Here is an 18,784-nt window from a genome sequence, read left to right on the forward strand (position 1 = left end):
CAAGGAGCACAAAGTATGTTGCCGGAATAAAAACAAACAAATAGGCCGATGGAACAGAATTGAGAGTTCAGAAATAAATCCACACATCTCTGGCCAACTGATTTTTGACAAGGCTACCAAGAAAACACACTGGAGAAAGGATAGTCTCTTTAACAGGTGGTCTTGGGAAAACTGGATATCCACATTCCGAAGAATAAAATTTGACACCTATCTTACATCATACATAAAACCCAATAATTCTCTGTGCATCAAATTTGCTAATTCATGTTTTGTTTGGGGTGGAAAGTGACATCTGCTCTCACATTTTTAGTTCAGCAAATGATGTAATCTCCCTGCTTTCCTCATGATGGTGTTTTTTCCTGTTTATTTAGGACCAAGAGAGAAAGAGGTAGTTTCCAAGTTTTAATTTCCCAAGTTTTAGTTTTTAAAAAGAGAAAAGACAACTGGATTTACAAATTGTAAATATATAAATATATATAAGCAAAAACTATTTTACTCTATTTGTTTTTGTTTTTTCTTTTTAGGACTGCACCCTCAGCATATGGAAGTTCCCAAGCTAGGGGTTGAATCATAGCTACAGCTGCTGGCCACAGCCACAGCATCACAGCAATGCCAGATCCTTAACCCACTGAGTAAGGCCAGGGAATGAACCCACATCCTCATGGACACTAGTTGGGTCATTACCACTGAGCCACAATGGGAACCCTCTTGTCTTTTCTTTCTTTCTTTTTTTTAGTGCCACATGTACAGCATATGGAAATTCCTGGAATCAGAGCTGCAACTTCTGGCCTATACCTCAGCCACAGCAACACAGGATCTGAGCTGTGTCTGTGACCTATATTATGGCTCACAGCAATGCCAGATCCTTAACCCACTGAGCAAGGCCAGGGATCAAATCTGTGTCCTCATGGATACTAATCAGGTTTATTACCACTGAGCCTCAACAGGAAGTCCTATTTTACATTATTTGAATGTATTCAAATCTATTTGTGAAATACTATCACTCATATTTGTGAAAGTCCCACATTTATAAAGCTGAAAAACATTAGTTTTGAGATTTCCCTGTAGGTCGGTCTGACACAGATTCTTATGGAGTCCCTGCTTTGCTCTGGGACCCAGAGCCTGTGAAATCCTTTGTGCACCCTCCAAGAGTGGAGTCTTTGTTTCTCCCACTCCTATGCACCTCCTGCAGTCAAGCCCTGATGGTTTTCAATGCCAAATACCCCAGGGGCTCCTCCTCCTCCCAATGCCAGACACTCCAGGCTGGAGAACCTGAAGTGGGATTTGGAACTCTCACTTCTGTGGGAAAGCTTCTGCAATATAGTTATTTTCTAGTCTATGGGTTGCTCACTGAGTAGATATGGGATTGCTTATATAGTGAAAGTGCTCCTCCTACTGTCTCAATGTGGCTTTTTCTTTGTCTTTGGGTGTAGGATATCTTTTTTGTAGCTTCCAATTTATTTTGTTGATGGTTGTTTAAGCAGTTGTAATTTTGGTGTTTTTGTGAGGGGGTGAGCTCAAGTATCTCTGCTCCCTATCTTGTCTCACTTATATTTTTAAAACCGACTGTAATAATTTCATAGCCACCTCCTGTTGCTATTTCAGTGACCTCAAGTATTGGGTGTATCCATTTAAAACACTTTGTGCTGCTAATCATTTGCACATGAGCACTTGGTCTCTCTAGAAAATTGCATATTTCATTGAAAAGTGATTTCTTGGAGTTCTCATATTTTTCATTGTGGTTGGTATAATATCATAAACCTTGAATAACACCTTGGGACCCTATGGAGTACCACTAGTGATGCTCCAAATGCTTTTAAGAAGTAGAGAAGTCATGATGTTACAAGAAAGTTGAATTACTCGATGTGTACCATGGATTGAAGTCTGCAGCTGTAGCTGTCAATGCAAATGAATCTAAATGTAAGGAACATTATAAAAAAAGAAAAATTCATGAAGCTATTACTGCAGCTATGTCAACAGGCATGAAAATCTTGAAATTTTTATAAAATATCTTTTTATCTCATATTGAAAATGCAGCTTTTATGTGGGTGCAGATTTCTATAAGAATGGTTTACCTATACAATAGCCAAATAATGGAAAAAAACTAAATATCCATTGACAGATGAATGGGTAAAGAAGGTTTGGTACATATATATTACTCAGTCATAAAAAAAATGAAATAATGACTGCAGTAACTTTGATGGACCTAGAAATTATCATATTATGATCGTGTTAAGTGCAATAAGTCAAAGAAAAATATAAAATGATATCACTTATTTGTAGAATCTAAAAAATGATACAAATGAATTTATTTACAACACAGAAATAGGCTCACAGACTTTGAAAACAAACTTATGGTTACCAAAGCGGATAGTGGTGGGGGAGGCAGAGAGATAAATTAGAAGTTTGAATTACAGATTTCAAGATCAAACTTATGGTTACCACAGGGGAAATTCTTGTGGGGAGGGATAAGTTGGATGGATGGGAATGATATATACACACTACTGTATGCGGAATAGAAAATTAACAGGAACCTCCCGTGTAACATGAGAAAATCTACTCAGTATTCTGTAATAACCTATGTGGGAAAAAAGAAAAGATATAGGTATATGTCTTCATTTTGTTGTACACCTGAAACTAACATAACATTGTAAGAAAACTAAACTCCAATAAAATTTTTAAAAAGTTAAGGGTTTGAGATTAACATATATACACTACTATATATAAATAGATAAATAGAAAAGACCTACTGTATAGCACAGGGAAAATATTAAATTAATAAATACATATTTTGTAATAAACTTTAATGGAAAAGAATGTGAAAAATTATATATATATATATATATATATATATATATATATAATAACACAACATTGTATTAACTATACTTCAATTTAAAAAATGGTTTAAGACAGTGTGCTCAGCAGTCCCCTGGATCTGTCTCTTGCTTCAACAGTGTTTGGACAGAACAGACCCAGGGATGCCCCTTGTATAGCCCCCGACTAAACTCCAACCTTTTTTCCAGTAGCAGCCTTTGGAATCAGTCTCTCAGCTATCTTCAATCTCCAGGACCAGCCAACACCATTTTTTGAGCTTAACTCCTTATCACTGATCCACAGTGAACTCCCAGGTTCATCAGAATTATTCCACCAAGGTGGAAGACTTCATCAACTACCTGATCGACATGCATCTGCAGACCTCCTACACCTACCTTTCTCTGACCTTCTATTTCAACTGTGACTATGTGGCTCTGGAGGGCCTGAGCCACTTTTTCTATGAATTGGCCAAGGATAAGCATTAGGGCATTGAGCATTTCTTGAAAATGCAAAACCAGCATGGTGGCCACGCCCTCTTTTGGGATGTGAAGAAGCCATCTCAAGATGAGGGGGGTAAAACACAGGAAACTAAGAAAGCTGCCATTCACCTGGAGAAGGGACTGAACCAGGCCCTTCTGGATCTGCATGCCCTGGGTTCTGCCCACACAAGCCACAACATCTGTGACTTCCTGGAGAATCACTTCCTGGATGAGGAGGTGAAGCTCATCAAGAAGATGGGTGACCACCTGACCAACCTCTGCAGGCTCTCTGGTCCCCAGCCTGGGCTGGTTGAATACCTATTCAAAAGGCTCACACTCAAACATGACTAGGAACCTCTGGAGCCCAGTGGCCTTTGAAGAGCTCCTCTGGTGCCTGGGCTTCTGTGGAAGCCCCTTTCTGTAGCCAGAAGTCACCATTTTTAACCACCCTGGAGCCCTCTCCCAATTCTTGGACCAAATGGAAACAATAAAGCTTTTTTCATCAAAAATAAAAATAAAAATAAATTAAAAATGTTTTAAAAATGTGGAGGATCAAGATGGCAGAGGGGTAAGATGTGGTGCTCACCTTTTCCCACAAACACGACAACAAAAAATAACCACATATACATGTAGGATGATTCACACAGAACATCTACTGAATGCTGGCAGAAGAAATTAAACACCCAAAAAGGGCAAGAAACCCTCCACATAAACGGGTAGAACAAAAGAAAAGAGAAAAAGAGAGAGAGAAAGAGAAAAGGAATCAGATGGGACAAGCATTCATGAGAGGGACCTGTGAAAGAGAAAAGGAACCCACATCCTGTGAAGCCACCTAACCTACAGGGAGATCACCTTAGAAGGAGGGACCTCAAAGTCACTGAGAAAAGTGCAGCAGTGGAATAGAGGAGGGCAGAGCAGAATGAGAGCCACACAGATCATCTACACCACCATCCAGAGCACCACAGCCTGAGATGCTGGGGCAGAAGCTGGGCTATGGAGACTCAGGCTGCAGAGGTCAGTTTTGGGGAGAGGACTAGGATGAGCTATGTGGAGAAAGACTGAAGGGCTAAAAAGTGGGTTAGGAAGTGGGGTGCCATGGGCTGGGGTGTGGAATGCCACAGCTGAGGGAACCTAGGAGGAGGTCTGGGCCTGCAGGAGAAGGAGGCTACATTGTTGGGAGGGTGAGAGGAGGAGGGGTGCACCACCATATGAATTTCCTTGTGTGTGCAAGTGCTCTCAGAGGGTGTGGCACCTCTGGGATGGGCTAAGGGTGGCCACTTGCTTGGGCTATGAGAGACCAGGTGCTTTTTGTGCAGGCTACAGTTAGTGGAGTACCTCTTGTGAGTGCTAAAGGCAGTTGGGGTCTAAGCATGATCCAGGGCCTTTGCTCTGGGCAGCACCCACATACTTGATTACTGTCACTTCTCAGAGAAGACACCTAGGAGGAGACTGTGCCTCCCATCCTGTGGGATCTAAGCGGGATGGGGTGCTTCTTGCATGATTTACAGGTGGCAGGGGCAAACCACCACAGTTATCACTAACTCCAGAGGTGGGTATGGCCTACCACCACTAGGGGGCTGTGAACAGGTACCACTTGGGGTCCCAATCACCTCAGAGGGCACCACAGAGGAGGGTATTGTGACCAAACACCACCTGTTATTGCTTTCACTCCCCTGGGAACTCACACACAGTGCCACTGCCACTGCCAAATGCTCCAGGCACCATCAATATCTGCCTGAGGCTCATTACCACTTCCCAGGGCCCTGCAAGAAGGAGCAGCCTGTGCCACCTTCTTGAATGTCCTTGCTAGAGTCAAGAGCCCAGCAACCAGGCACTACTAGCCCTACCCATTGTCTCTTTCTCCCTGAAAACACACTCAGCACTCTGGGGATAATGGTCAGCTCACATTGAAGAAAAGGACAGCAAATATCCAAACTCCCACACCAAAAATAAATAGTAATCCCCCACAAAATACAAAGGTGCACTCTGGCATAGAAATAGCCCTCCAAGACTACAGTTTGGTTTCCCTAAACTCACAGAAAAAGAAAAATATAAGCAAGATGAAGGAGCTCAGGGACCATTCCCCATTAAAAGAATAGGAGAATTCTCCCAAAGGAGAAAAGAATGAAAGAGGCCTCTGCAGTCTAACAGACACTGAATTCAAAAGGGAGATAGTGAAAATATTGAAAGAATTAAGGGTGAATATGAAGGAATTAAGAGTGGATATAAACAGTAATGCAGATTACTTTATAAAGGAAATAGAAAATATAAGGAATAACAAGAAAAATTAAATTCATTTGCAGAGACGCAAGCTGAGCTAAAGGCACTAAAGAGCAGAATGAATAATGCAGAGGAACAAATTAGTGACTTGGAAGATAGACTAATGGAAATAACTCAGTCAGGACAGCAGACAGAAAACTAAATGAAAAAACATGAAAGCAATATGAGACCTATGGGATAATATAAAGTGGGCCAATTGATGCATAATAGGAATTCCAGAAGAATAAGAAAAACAAAAAGGGATTGAAAATATATATGAAGAAATTATGTCTGAAAACTTCCAAATCTAAAGGCAACTGATATCAAGATACAGGAAGAACAGAGGGCCCCAAAAAAGTTGAACCCAAACAGGCCCACACCAAGATAAATCATAATAAAAATGGCAAAAGTTAAAGACAAAGAGAGGATTCTAAAAGCAGCAAGAAAAACACAAATCATTAATTAAAAAGGAACTCCCATAATGTTATCAGCTGATTTCTCTGTAGAAACTCTACAGGCCACAAGAGAGAGGCAAGATATATTCAAAGTTCTAAAAGGGAAAAATTTGCAGCCTAGACTACTCTACCCAGCAAGAAAGAAGAAATTTTCCAACAAACAAAAGCTAAAAGAATACAGCAAAACTATACCCATTCTAAAAGAAAAACTGAAAAGGCTTCCCTGAATAAAAAAGAAGTAAGAACAAATAGGATGGAGGAAATTGCAATTGGAAAGCAATCACTTAAATAAGCCAGTATACAGATCTAAAAATGGGGGGAAAAAAAAACCCTACTATAAAAGTGACGATAAACACAAAGAACAGTAAAAGGATAAAAATGAAGATGTAAAAAAGGCATTCAATATCACAGAATGTGGGGACGGAAAATGGGAAAATCTAGACTCCTTTTTTTAAATTAATGTGTTTGAGCCTACATGACTATCAGGCTAAAGCAAGTAGTTATAGGAAGGGGTTTACATACTTAAAAAACAAGGCAAGCACAAATCAAAACCAAATATCACATTCACAAAAACTAAAAAGAAAAGTACACAAGCATAAAATAAATGGAAACCATCCAACCAAAAAGAGAAAGGAACAAAGGAGAAACATGGAGAATCAACTGGAAAACAAGGTTTAAAATGGAAACAAATACATATTTATCAATAATTACCTTAAATGTCAATGGACAGAATGTTTCAATCATCAGACACAGAGTGGCAGATTGGATTTAAAAAGCAAAATCTTACAATATGCTGTCTACAAGAGACTCACCTTAGGGCAAAGACACATATAGATAGAAAGATGGGAAAAGATATTTCATGCCAATGGACAAGACAGTAAAGCAGGAGTTGCAATACTCATATCAGACAAAATTGACTTTACAATGAATGCCATAAAGAAAGACAAAGAAGGACACTATTTAATGGCTAAAGGATCCACTCAAGAAGAGGATATTATAATCTTCAATATATATGCCCCTAATGTAGGAGCACCCTGATACCTCCAAAAAATTCTAACAGACCTAAAAGGAGAAATGGATGGGAATACAGTCAAAGTAGGAGACTTTAACACCCCATTCACATCAATGGACAGATCCTCTAGACAGAAAATCAAGCAACAGAGATATTCTAAATGACAAAATAAGAACAATTAGACTTAATTGATATTTTCAGGATATAACATCCAAAAAAATCAGAATATACATAATTCTCAAGTGTACATAGAATATTCTAAAGCACAAAGTTAACCTCAACAAATTGAAGAGTATCGAAATTATTTCAAGTATCTTCTCTGACCACAATGGCAAGAAACTAGAAATCAACCACAGGGAAAGAAATGAGAAAAAAACTAATTACATGGAGGCTAAACAACATGCTACTCAGAAACCAATGGGTCAATAAGAAAATCAAAAAGGAAATTAAAGGGTACCTCAAGACAAATGATAATGAAGATACCTTACAAAATTTATGGGCTGCTTAGAGGGAAATTGGTAGTGATACAGACCTTACTTAAAAAAGAAGAAAAATCTCAAACTGACAACTTAAACCATCACCTGAATGAATAGGAAAAGAAGAACAAACTAAATTCAAATTCAGCAAAGGAAGGATATCATAAAGATCAGAGAGAAAATCAACAAACTAGAGATTCAAAAGCAATAGAAAAAGTCAATAAAACACAGAGCTGTTTCTTTGAAAAGGTAAACAAAATTGACAAACCTCTGACCAGACTCACCAAGAAGAGGAGAGAAAAAACCCACATAAAAAAAAATGAAAAAGGAGAAATCTCAACGGATACTGAAGAAATACAAAAAACTATAAGACAATACTGTGAACAATTTTATGCCAATGAATGTGACAACCTAGAAGACATGGACAACTTTCTAGGGACTTACAGCCTGCCAAAACTACATCAAGAAGAAATAGATAAACTGAACAGACGAATCACTAGAAATGAAATTGAATACATAATAAAAACACTCCCTGCAAACAAAAGTCCAAGACCACTTGGCTTCACAGGCAAATTCTACCAAGCACACAAAGAGGAAATTATACCTGTCGTCCTTATACCTTTTCAAAAAGTTGAAGAAGAAGGAAGACTCCCAAAGACATTCTATGAAGCCACCATCAACCTAATACAAAAACCAGACAAAGATACTTACAAAAAAGAAAATTATAGGCCAGTATCTTGGATGAATATAGAGGCAAAATTTCTCATCAAAATTGTATCCAACCAAATTCAACGACATATAAAAACGATCATACACCACAACCAAGTGGGATTCATCCCATGTTCACAGGGATATTTTGACATATGCAAATCAGTCAATGTCATACAACACATTAGCAAAAGACAAGTCAAAAACCAGAAGATAATCTCAATATATGCAGAAAAATCACTTGACAAAGTCCAATATCCATTCATGATAAAAACTCTTACCAAAGTGGGTGTAGAGGGAACATACCTTAACCTAATAAAAGCTATTTATGACAAACCCACAGAAAATATAATACTCAATGGAAAAAAGCTGAAAACCTTCCCACTAGCATCTAGAAAAAGACAAGTTTGCCCATTCTCACCACTTTTAGTCAACATAACATTGGACCTCTTAGCCACAACAATCAGACAAACAAAAGAAATAAAAGGTATCCAAATTGGAAGAAAAGAGGTAAAATTGTCACTGCATGCAGATGACATGATACTATACATAGAAAACCCTAAGGACTCCACACACAAAACACTACTTGAACCATCAATGAATTCAGCAAAGTAGCAGGATACAAGATTAACATTCAGAATTTGGTTGCATTTCTGTATACTAACAATAAAATATTAGAAAAGGAATACAAAATACAATACCTTTTAAAATTGCACACCAAAAAATTAGATACCCAAGAATAAACCTGACCGAGGAGGTGAAAGACATATACTGAGAACTCTAAAACATCAATCAAGGAAATTAAAGAAGATGCAAAGAAATGGCAAGATATTCTACGCTCCTGCGCTGGAAGAATTAATACTGTTTAAATGGACATACTACCCAAAGCAATCTACAGATTCAAAGCAATCCCTATCAAATTACCCATGACATTTTTCACTGGAACAAACAATACAAAATTATATAGGGAAGATAAAAGACCCAGAATTGCCAAAGCAATCCTGAGGAACATAAACCAAGTAGGAGGCATAACTCTCCCAGACTGCAGGCAATATTACAAAGCCACAGTCATAAAGAGAGTGTGGTGCTTGTACCAAAAACAGACATACAGACCAATGGAACAGAATAGGGAACCCAGAAATAAACCCAGACACATATGGTCAATTAATCCTCGACAAAAGAGGCAAGAATATAAAATGGGAAAAAGACAGTCTTTTCAGGAAATGGTTCTGGGAAAACTGGACAGCCACATGAAAATCAATGAACCTGGAATGCACCCTCACACTAAAATAAACTCAAAATTGCTCAAAGACTTAAATATTTTAAGTCAAGACACCAACAAACTCCTAGAAAAGAATATATGAAAAACATTTTCCGACATCAACCTTACAAATGTTTTCTTAGGTCAGTCTCCCAAGGCAATAAAAATAAACACAAAAATAAACCAATGGGACTTAATCAAAGTGCAAGCTTTTGCACAGCAAAGGAAATCATAACAAGAAAACAAAGACAACATTCAGAATGGGAGAAAATATTTTCAAATGATGCAGCTGACAAGGGCTTAACCTATAAAATATAAAAACAACTCAACAGCAAAAAAGCCATCAACACAACTGAAAAATGGGAGAAAGACTTGAATAGACATTTCTCCAAAGAAGATATACAGATGGCCAACAAGCACATGAAAAAATGCGCAGCATCTCTGATTACTAGAGAAATGCAAATCAAAACTACCATGAGGTACCACCTCACACCTGTCAGAATGGCCATCATTAATAATCCACAAATAACAAATGCCGGATGAGGTGTGGAGAAAAGGCAACCCTCTCACACTGTTGGTGGGAATGAAAATTGTTACAACCACTATGGAAAATAGTTTGGAGATACCTCAGAAAACTAAATATAGAACTACCACATGATCCAGGAGTTCCCGTCGTGGCGCAGTGGTTAACGAATCCGACTAGGAACCATGAGGTTGCGGGTTCGGTCCCTGCCCTTGCTCAGTGGGTTAACGATCCGGCATTGCCGTGAGCTGTGGTGTAGGTTGCAGATGCAGCTCGGATCCCGCGTTGCTGTGGCTCTGGCGTAGGCCGGTGGCTACAGCTCCGATTCAACCCCTAGCCTGGGAACCTCCATATGCCACGGGAGCAGCCCAAGAAATAGCAAAAAGACAAAAAATAAAATAAAAAAAATAAAGATAAATACCATATGATATAACTTGTATGGAATGTAATATAGCACAAATAAACATGGATTTGGAGAGCAGACTTGTGTTTGCCAAGGGGCAGGGGGAGGTAGTGGGATAGCCTGAGAGTTTGGGGTTAATAGCTGAAAACTACTGCTTTTCTAATGGATAAGCAATGAGATCCTGCTGTATAGCACTGGGAACTATATCTAGTCACTTGTGATGGAGCATGATGGAGGATAACGTGAGAAAAAGAATGTACATATATGTGTGTGACTGGGTAAATTTGAGGTACAGTAGAAATTGACAGAATACTGATGACCAATTATAATAAAAATAATAATCATTAAATAATAAAATAAATATATAAAAATGGTTAAAAGGCCTACATATAGATAAATGTAATTTGAAAAAAATGAAATCACTATATGACAACTTAAAGCAAAAGGAAGATGAAAAATCTAAAGCTGGAGAATTTAATGCCAACAAAATATAATTTGACAATTTTATAAAGAGTTTTGGCTTAAAAAATATCAAGATAACAGGCGAATTAGCTTTTACCAACGAAGAGGCAGAAGATGAGTTCCCAGAAAACACTGAGAATATCATATAGGAGAAAGGATACCTGCCTGAACGGGTTTTTAATGCAGATGAATGTGTCCTTGTCTGGAAAAAAAAAAAAATGCCATGAGGACAATTTATTATTAAGAAAGCGAAACGAATGCCAAGATATAAGGCAGGCAGTGATAGGCAAACTTTACTGTTTTGTCCAAGTGCAATTGGGTTTATGATCAGGACTGCCCTTATCTATAAAGCTATTATCCTCCAAAACTTGTAGGAAAAACATTAAACAGCAGCTACCAGTCTGGTTGTATAAGAAGAAGATCTGGACAAGGTAACACTTTTTCTGGATTGAGCTCATTTATGTTTTGCCCCTGAATTTGAAGTATTTTGTCAGTAAGGGACTGCCTTTTAAAGTTTTTGTTTTATATGTTGGGCAATGGCCCTGAACACCCAGAGATCTATGAGTTCCATATTGAAGATGTTGAGGTAGTTACTTGCCACCAAACACAACTTCTCTAATTTATCCTGTGTATCAGGTGGTCACAAGGAATTTTAAAACTCATTACACATGTTACTTTATAGAATTGTCAATAATATGGACAATAGAGAGAACGTCATGAAAGCCTGGAAGGACTCCTAGAAAACAAATCGATATTAGGCAACCTTTCAGAAGGATTCCTTATTAAGACTACTCTTGACTTCTTTTATTACACGGACGTTTCTATGATGGGGCACTGAAACTGAACCAAATTTTGAAGAATTGGTACTATATAGAAACATTCTTAAAGAAAAGAAAAGGCAAAAAATTCAGACTGAAGTTATTTATTTTTTTTGAGATTTTTTTTTTTTATTTTCCCACTGTAGAGCAAGGGGGTCAGGTTATCCTTAGATGTATACATTGCAATTACAGTTTTTTACCCCACCCTTTCTTCTGTTGCAACATGAGTATCTAGACATAGTTCTCAATGCTATTCAGCAGGATCTCCTTGTAAATCTATTCTAAGTTGTATCTGATAAGCCCAAGATCCCGATCCCTCCCACTCCCTCCCCCTCCCATCAGGCAGCCACAAGTCTCTTCTCCAAGTCCATGATTTTCTCTTCTGAGGAGATGTTCATTTGGGCTGGATATTAGATTCCAGTTATAAGGGATATCATATGGTATTTGTCTTTGTCTTTCTGACTCATTTCACTCAGGATGCGATTCTCTAGTTCCATCCATGTTGCTGCAAATGGCATTATGTCATTCTTTTTTATGGCTGAGTAGTATTCCATTGTGTATACATACCACCTCTTCCGAATCCAATCATCTCTCGATGGACATTTGGATTGTTTCCATGTCCTGGCTATTGTGAATAGTGCTGCAATGAACATGCGGGTGCACGTGTCTCTATTAAGTAGAGTTTTGTCCGGATAGATGCCCAAGAGTGGGATTGCGGGGTCATATGGAAGTTCTATGTATAGATTTCTAAGGTATCTCCAAACTGTTCTCCATAGTGGCTGTACCAGTTTACATTCCCACCAGCAGTGCAGGAGGGTTCCCTTTTCTCCACAGCCCCTCCAGCACTTGTTATTTGTGGACTTATGAATGATGGCCATTCTGACTGGTGTGAGGTGGTATCTCATGGTAGTTTTGATTTGCATTTCTCTTATAATCAGCGATGTTGAGCATTTTTTCATGTGCTTGTTGGCCATCTGTATATCTTCTTTGGAGAAATGTCTATTCAGGTCTTTTGCCCATTTTTCCATTGATTGATTGGTTTCATTGCTGTTGGGTTGTATAAGTTGCTTATATATTCTAGAGATTAAGCCCTTGTCAGTTGCACCATTTGACACTATTTTCTCCCATTCTGTAAGTTGTCTTTTTGTTTTCTTTTTGGTTTCCTTTGCTGTGCAAAAGCTTTTCAGCTTGATGAGGTCCCATGGGTTTATTTTTGCTCTAATTTCTATTGCTTTGGGCGACTGACCTGAGAAAATATTCATGATGTGGATGTCAGAGAGTGTTTTGCCTATGTTTTCTTCTAGGAGTTTGATGGTGTCCTGTCATATATTTAAGTCTTTCAGCCATTTGGAGTTTATTTTTGTGCATGGTGTGAGGGTGTGTTCTAGTTTCATTGCTTTGCATGCAGCTGTCCAGGTTTCCCAGCAATGCTTGCTGAATAGACTTTCTTGTTCCCATTTTATGTTCTTGCCTCCCTTGTCAAAGATTAATTGACCATAGGTGTCAGGGTTTATTTCCGGATTCTCTATTCTGTTCCATTGGTCTGTCTGTCTGTTTTGGTACCAGTACCACACTGTTTTGATGACTGTGGCTTTGTAGTATTTCTTGAAGTCTGGGAGAGTTATGCCTCCTGCTTGGTTTTTGTTTCTCAGGATTGCTTTGGCGATTCTGGGTCTTTTGTTGTTCCATATAAATGTTTGGATTGTTTGTTCTAGCTCTGTGAAAAATGTCCTGGGTAATTTGATAGGGATTGCATGGAATCTGTAGATTGCTTTGGGTAGTATGGCCATTTTTATAATATTGATTTTCCCAATCCAGGAACATGGAATATCTTTCCATTTCTTTACATCTTCTTTGATTTCCTTGATTAAGGTTTTATAGTTCTCAGAGTATAAGTCCTTTACCTCCTTGGTCAAGTGTTTTCCGAGGTATTTGTTTTTTTGCGGTGCAATTTAAAAAGGTATTGTACTTTTGTATTCCTTTTCTAATATTTCATTGTTGGTATACAGAAGTACAACTGATTTCTGAATTTTAATCTTATATCCTGCTACTTTGCTGAATTTGTTGATCAGTTCAAGAAGTTTTGGGGTTGAGTCCTTAGGGTTTTCTAGGTATTGTATCATGTCATCTGCATACAGTGACAATTTTATCTCTTCTCTTCCTATATGGATGCCTTTTATTTCTTTTGTTTGTCTAATTGCTCGGCTAGGACTTCCAAAAATATGTTGAATAAGAGTGGTGAGAGTGGGCATCCCTTTCTTGTTCTAGATTTGAGTGAGAAGTCTTTCAGCTTTTGTCCTTTGAGTATTATATTTGCTGTGGGTTTGTCATAAATGGCTTTGTTTATGTTCAGGAATGTTCCCTCTATACCCACTTTGGCGAGGGTCTTGATCATGAATGGATATTGCACTTTGTCAAATGTTTTTTCTGTATCTGTTGAGATGATCATATGGTTTTTGACTTTTTTTTTTGTTAATGTGGTGTATGACGTTTATTGATTTGTGTATGTTGAACCATCCTTGCGAACCTGGGATGAACCCTACCTAGTCATGGTGTATGATCTTTTTGACATGTTGTTGGACTCGGTTGGCTAAAATTTTGTTGAGAATTTTTGCGTCTATATTCATCAAAGATATTGGCCGATAGCTTTCTTTTTTGGTGGTATCTTTGTCTGGTTTTGGAATTAGGGTGATGGTGGCACCATAGAATGTCTTTTGGGAGTGTTCCTTCTTCTTCAACCTTTTGAAAGAGTTTAAGGAGGATGGGCACCAGATCCTCTTTATATGTTTGATAGAATTCACCTGTGAAGCCATCTGGACTTTTATTTGTAGGGAGTGTTTTTATGACTTGTTCAATTTCATTTCTAGTGATTGGTCTGTTCAGTTTGTCTGTTTCTTTGATTCAGTTTTGGCAGGCTGTAAGATTCTAGAAAACTGTCCATTTCTTCCAGATTGTCAAATTTGTTGGCATATATTTGTTGATAGTATTCTTTTATGGTATTTTGTATTTCTGCAGAATCCGTTGTGATTTCTCCTTTTTCATTTCTAATTTTGTTTATTTGGTTTCTTTCTCTCCTCTTCTTAGTGAGTCTAGCCAGGGGTTTTTCAATTTTGTTTACCTTTTCAAAGAACCAGCTCTTGGTTTTATTAATTTTCTCTATTGTTTTTTGAGTCTAGTTTTTATTATAATGTGTCTTGGTGTGGGTCTATTTCGGTTCAGCTTGTTTGGGGCCCTTTGTGCTTCTGGTATCTTGAAATCAGTATCCTTTAGATTTGAGAAGTTTCCAGTGATAATTTCTTCAAATATATTTTCCATCCCCTTATCTTTTTCTACTCCTTCTGGAATTCCTATTATGCATAGATTGGCCTGCTTTATATTATCCCATGGGTCTCTTATATTGCTTTCATGTTTTTTCATTTGGTTTTCTGTCTGCTGACCTGATTGGGTGATTTCCATTATTCTATCTTCCACATCACTGATTCGTTCTTCTGCATTATTCATTTGGTTTTTACTGCCCTTATCTCAGTTTGTATCTCTGCAAATGAATTTCTAGTTTTTTTGGCTCCTCCTTATATTTTCTAGTTCCTTTCTGAGGGCATCTGCATTACTGTTCATATCTTCTCTTAATTCCTTCAGTATTTTCACTATTTCCCTTTTGAACTCCAAGTCTGTCAGACTGAAGAAATCTGTTTCATTGTTGACTGCTTTAGGTGAGTTTTCCTGTTGGTTTAACTGGGGTGGTTTCTCAGCTTCTTCATCTTGCTTGTTGTTTTCTTTTTCTTGGGGAGTTGTATTCCCTGTGTCCATGCAGGGTTTGCCTTGGCACTGCTGTGGAATGTTTCCTGAGGGCGTTGTTGGTCAGTCTTCTTTGAGGCAGTGTGGCTTTTCCAGAGGGTGGGTGGGGCTGGCAGGGTCTCTCTGAAGCAAAGGACTTCCTGAGGGCCGACAGGACTGGAAGGTCTGCACTGCGATGGAAGCAGATTTCACGTGTCTGGGCAGAGCCTGCTCTTGTGTTACTGGGCTGTGGGGCTCTTTTAGGGGTCTGGCGGTGCTGGTCAGCTGTTCCACAGGAGTGCAGCACCCTCTAAGGGCAGGAGCAGCCAGCAGGGCTGCCAAGAATCCAAGGAGCTCTTCCCCAGGACAGCAGGGATTGGCAGGATCACCCTGCAATAGAAGCAGATTTGCATAACCAGGCCGAGCTTGTACCAGCTTTTCTGGGCTACAGGCCTTTTCCCAGGGGCTGGCAGTGCTGGGTGCTGCTCTGCGGGGGTTTAGTCCCTCCAGAGGGCAGGGAGGCCAGGGCAGGGAAAGCCCCTGCTGTGGTCAGCTTCCTGCAAATGGTGAGGCCAGCCCTCTGGGATGGCAGGCAACCTCAGGTCTGTTGTACATGCTTGGGCTAGGGGAGGGGGTGATGCACTGGGAAGCACAGCTTTCTGATAGCTGGTAGACAAGTGAGCTCACTGTGGTGTGGGGAGTATTCTATGGTGGCCCACCCCTGGTCCTCTCCCCTCCCCAACACTGGCACCTTATCTCTCCTGCAGATCCAGCTCTTCTCCCAGGTTCCCTCTGATGTGGCTTTCCACCCCCAGCCCTTAGCATATTGCTCCCTGCACCCGCAACGCTCAGCTTCCTAGTCTCCCAGGCAGTCCCTGCCCTGACAACTGGACAAACTGGTTCCTGGTCCCCCAAGCAGTCTCAGCACCACCCACCCCAGCCCATTCCAGGGGACTAACCTCCAGAGCCAAGGTCTCAGTTCCCAGCCCCCACCCAAGCATCTAGGTCTTTGGTGACTGTGCCAGTAGTTCAGATGATCTGTTCAGTCCTCACTCCACTCTTTGGAACTCAGACTTACTGCTCTTCTCTGCATCTGGAGATCCCTCCGATTCGGTTGATCTTTCCATGGAGTAGGTGACTTTCCAGGGTGTGGGATCCCTTTCTTCTCCACACAGGTCCCTTTCAGGAGCACCCATCCAGCCCCAATTCCCCTTCTCTCACTCTCCTCTTTTCTCTTGTTTTTCACAATTATGTCATGGGACTCTTGGAATTTAGGTTCTTCTGCCAGTGATTAATTGCTGTTCTGTGTGAGTTGCTTAACCTATAGATGTGGGGTTTTTTTTGTGTGTTTGTGGGAGAGGGCAAGCATGTCCCCCTACTCTTCCACCATCTTGCCTTTCTCTGATCCCTTCACTTTCAATCTATATGTGTCTTTTGCCCTAAGGTTTGTCTCTTATAGACAGAAGATTAAAGGTTTTTGCTTTTTTATCCAATCTGCCACTCTGTGTCTTTTGATTGGAGCCTTCAATCAATTGGCGTTTAAGGTGATTATTGATATATATGTTGTTATTGTCATTTTAAGCCTTGTTTTCCAGTTGATTATGTTTCTCTTTTCATCCTTCATTTATTTATTTATTTATTTTGGTTGCATGGTTTCCATTTATTTTATGCTTGAGTACTTTTCAGGTTTTTAGAGTGTAATATTCAGTTTTGATTTGTGGTTGCCTTGTTTTTAAGTATGTTAATCCCTTCTTATATTTTCTTCCTTTAGGCTGATAGTTCTATAGGTTCAAACACATCATTGAAATAAAAAGAAGAACCTATATTTTCTTACTTTCCTTCCCCACATTGTATGTCTTTTTAAATTTTTTTTAACATCCTCATGTTTAGATATTTATGCTGGTTTATTTCAATGATTGCTTTCCAATTGTGATTTCCTACATTCTATTTCTTCTTTTTTTATTTTAGAGAATTATTTTAGTATTTCTTTTAGAATGGGTTCAGTACTGCTGTACTCTTTTAGCTTTAGTCTGTTGGAAAAATTCTTTATTTCCCCTGCTATTTTAAATGATATTCTCGCTGGATAGAGTATTCTAGGTTGCAATTTTTTATTTTGCACTTTAAATATAACTTGCCACTCCCTTCTGTCCTATAGTGTTTCTGCAGAGAAATCAGCTGATAGCCTTATGGGGGTTCCCTTATAATTGATGCTTTACTTTTCTCTTGCTGCCTTTAGAATCCTCTCTTTAACTTTTGCAATTTTTATTAAAATGTGTCTTGGTGTAGACCTCTTTGGGTTCAACTTGTTTGGGGCCCTCTGTGATTCCTGTATCTTGATATCAGTTTCCTTTAGATTTGGAAAGTTTTCAGATATAATTTCTTCAAATATATTTTCAATCCCCCCTTTTTTTTCTTCTCCCAGATTTCCTATTATACATTGATTGGCCCACTTTATCTTATCCCATAGATTACTTATATTGTTTTTGTGGTTTTTATTTGGTTTTATGTCTGCTATCCTGATTGGGTGATTTCCATTATTCTATATTCCATGTCACTAGTTTGTTCCTCTGCATTATTCATTCTGCTCTTCATTGCCTTTAGCTCAGTTTTCACCTCTGCAAAGAATTTTCTAGTATTTCCTGTCTCCTCCTTATATTTTCTGTTTCCTTTCTAAGGGAATCTGCATTACTCTTCATATCTTCTCTTAATTCCTTGATAGTAAACCTTAATTACTTCAGTATTTTCACTATCTCCCTTTTTAACTAAATGTCTGTCAGACTGCAGAGGTCTGTTTCATTGTTTGCTACTTCAGGTGAATTCTCCTGTTCCTTTAACTGGGAATGATTTCTGAGCTTCTTCATCTTCTTGTTTTTCATTTTCTATGAGTTTAGGGAAGCCAAACTGTAGTCTGTAAGGCTACTTCTAGGCAAGAGTAGCCCTTCATATTTTTTTGGGGGGGGGCTTACTATTTATTTTTGATGTGGGAATTTGAATATTTTCTGTGTCTTTCTCTGGTGTGAGCAGGCTGTTATCCCCAGGATGCTCAGTGTGTTTTCAGGGAGAAGGAGGAAATGTGTAGGGTCAGCAGTCAGTGCCTGGTCATTGGGCTCTCAAGAGCAGCAAGCATTTTCAGGAAGGTGGGACATGCTACTCCTAATTGGACGGCTCTGGGAAGTTTTAATGAGATCTAGGCAGATCTACAAGGTGACCAGAGCATTTGGAAGTAGCAGCAGCAGGGTGTGTGAGTTCCCAGGGGAGTGAGAGCAACAATAGCTAGTGTTTGATTGCAATGCCTTCCTCTGAGGTGATTGGAACCACAGGTGGTGCCTGTTCAGGG

At 39.1% G+C, this 18,784-nt stretch overlaps 1 pseudogene; it reads left to right on the top strand.

Annotated features, from left to right (window-relative positions):
- LOC100153979 lies at nucleotides 3,114-4,972 on the top strand (annotated as a pseudogene).

This window comes from Sus scrofa, chromosome 5 (genome assembly GCF_000003025.6).
Source record: "Sus scrofa isolate TJ Tabasco breed Duroc chromosome 5, Sscrofa11.1, whole genome shotgun sequence".
In the NCBI taxonomy this organism is placed as follows: domain Eukaryota; kingdom Metazoa; phylum Chordata; class Mammalia; order Artiodactyla; family Suidae; genus Sus; species Sus scrofa.